Source organism: Sinocyclocheilus rhinocerous, unplaced genomic scaffold (assembly GCF_001515625.1).
Source record: "Sinocyclocheilus rhinocerous isolate Xijiao unplaced genomic scaffold, SAMN03320098_v1.1 scaffold1405, whole genome shotgun sequence".
In the NCBI taxonomy this organism is placed as follows: domain Eukaryota; kingdom Metazoa; phylum Chordata; class Actinopteri; order Cypriniformes; family Cyprinidae; genus Sinocyclocheilus; species Sinocyclocheilus rhinocerous.
In genome coordinates this window covers 1,571,059-1,574,279 of record NW_015645543.1, presented here as the reverse complement: position 1 = coordinate 1,574,279, position 3,221 = coordinate 1,571,059, and positions in this window count along the sequence as shown.

The window sequence follows — 3,221 nt, the reverse complement described above, 5'->3', positions numbered from 1 at the left end:
ATAGACTTTCTGTACCACACTATTCTGCTGATATGGAATGAGTTTGACTACTTAATCAGTTATATTAATAGAAATGCTTCACTGGGGCAAACAAAAAAATCCTAAAATAATAAATAGGATACCCTATAGCAGCATTTCCAGCAGTATCCAACATTTCTCAATCATGATCTTACTCCGCTAAATGTGACTATTAGCTTAACAGCTGTATTCCTTGTTTGCTAGCTACCTATGCACATACAGCATAGATCAGTGGTTTAGCGCAAACTGCGCAGGCCCCCCCGCAAGAGTGAAAGGCGGGGCCCTCTCTGCATAATCAAAACTGCGCTTACAAGTGCCGTGCCATATACTATTGTTTATTTTGCATGAAAGCTATTTACTGCTATCTATATATAACAATGTTTTTTTTTTTTTACAAATGAGAATACAACGAAAACATGTCTTTTTGTAGCAGAAATAAACTGCTGCAGAAAAAGGTAGGTCCATGCAAAATGTAATGTGTAATTGCAACACTCATTTCAAATGTAATGGAGTAAAGAGTACAAATACTCATTCAAAAATGTAGTGAAGTAAAGAGTAAAAGTTGCTAATATCTTTGATACTCAGTACAACTACAAAGTACCCAAAAAGATACTCAAGTACAGTAACTAATTACATTTACTCCAATACTTTACACCTCTGGTATCTGAGCGCGCGCGTCCGGTTTTGTGCGAGAGCAAAGGAAAACCGCACGCGAGCAGAGAGCAGCCTCATGAACCTAATTGGACTTTGGAACATTACATTACATCCAGCTGGCGATTGTAACAGATATATTGGGAGTGGGGTCATATCTGTGATATTGGTTTTAGAAAAAAAAAAATTCATCTGCCTCTCCAGACCAGCTCTCTTTTCACTCACATAAAGAGCACATTTTGTCATTAAATGCCTCATCAGTCTGAATTTAAATCCACCTGTATATATTAATATGGCATGTCATTCACTAAGTATAATTCTTTATTTCATGGTATTTACACGATTTTAAACTTCTTTTACGAATCTCTTTGAGTTTTAATACATAGACTAAAGGATTGAAAATAGGCAGCAATATTAGCAGCATCAAGGCAAAAACAACACAGACACTCTCTGGGACATTGCATATCTGCTGCACATTGCATCAAAAAACACAGTAAAACTACAATTTATTATTGAAAATAAATGTGGAACACATGTCTGCCAAAATGTTCTTCTGTTTTCTAGAGATGCTTTACATGCAACAATCAGTTTTATATAAGACACAATAATTAAAGCTGTTAGACACATATAAAATAATAAAACAATCAATGCCATGAGGTTATTAATATCCACTGACTCACACAAGAGCTTTACTATTGACCAGTTGTCACAGTATAATTTGTCAATATGATATTTACACAGGGTGCGAACTACGGGGGAGCTAGGGGGAGCTCGGCTCCCCTTAATAAGACATGGGCTCCCCTGAAAACGTGATTTGTGAAATTTTGGGGGGTCTCAAAAAATATTGACAATGTGTTATTTTGACGTGCAATTTCAGTTTTGTGTAATGTGATCATCGTGGATTATTATGTGTAAAATTGCAAAAATAACATTCATTCATGCATGACGGCGATTTAAACCTAATTCACTTCAATAAAGATAACTATACATGCTATTCTTGTCATGAGCATCAAGCTGTGGGGGCGCTGCGGTGCAAATTCCACTCATGTTTAGTACATGTTAACGTAGGTAAGATTCGTAGAAAAAATATAAACGCTGGACTCTAATAATAATAATTCTTAGTGATTAAAAAAAAGGTATCTATATTTATGAAAAATCACATACTACTCTTGTTTTGCCCCTGAAGCCAAAGCTAAAGTGGAATGAAATATCATTTAAATTCAGTTTCTCTATGCCCCACAGTGTTACATACTATATTGCGCCAATAATCCAGTTTTCCGTTGACTATAAGATCAGTTTTATTAATTACATATTCATATACATCATCTTAAAGATGAATTATACAGTGTCCTAAAATTCATGTAGTCTTCATATACAAGGGATTAAAATTACTGAGAAAAACGCACGTGTCGTTTGCACAGACAGAAGCAAGCGCATGTGTCGTGAAGAATTGTTAAATAAAGTCATTATTTTTGTTTTCTTTGCGCACAAAAAGTATTCTCGTAGCTTCGTAAAATTACGGTTGAACCCCAGATGTCACATGGACTACTTTACCGATGTCCTTGCTACGTTTCTGGACCTTAATCGTGGTAGTAACCTTGCTGTATATAGAGGGTCAGAGAGCTCTTGGATTTTATCAAAAATATCTTAATTTGTGTTCCGAAGATGAACGGAGGTCTTACGGGTTTAGAACGACATGAGGGTGAGTAATTAATGACAGAATTTTAATTTTTTTGGTGAACTATCCCTTTAAATGAGCTCTGTTTGAGATCTCCTCATGACATTTAAATATTTGAAACTACTGTAAAACACTGTATTATATACATAAAATATATCTAAGCAATTTAGATATGTATTTTATTTTTGAAATAAAACAAAGTGAATGTCTATCATAAAATGGAATTAAATGTATCAAAAAATGATTCATTGAATTTACTAAATTTTTTTAAGGTAAGTGGTTGCAATCAAATTATTTTAGCTACATTTAAATAAACAAATTTAGTTTACTAATTTTCAACATATTTGTTTATATTAAATGTAGCTAAAATAAATTGTTTGCAACCACCTACCTTAAAAAAATTTAGTATCATTTTTTTCAGTGTGTATGTACTCAAATCAGTTTTAATGAATTACATCACTGGCCTTAGTGGAAATTATTTCAGAGCTATTCAATAAACATCTGCTTTATCTAATCTATGATGCAGCGATCTGGTAAAAAAAATTTCTTTACATATTTAAATAGTACTCAGAATAAACAATATTTGTCACTGGTAATCATATTAACCCTTGTGTGGTGTTCATATATTTGTTACTCAGCCAGTGTTTGTGGGTCTGGTGAACCCCCTGCATTTTGGGGTTTTAATTCAGCACTATCAAACAATTTTATGTTAAAATACTCAACAGATGTTTACTTCATCCTAATTACAAGCAATATAAACAGCATATGGTTAATATTTGCCCTTTACCTTTTTTAGATCACATTTATGAATTAAAGTGCTACAACCTTGTGCGGGAACGGCAGGGGCAGAAACACAAAACTCACACTTGCACCC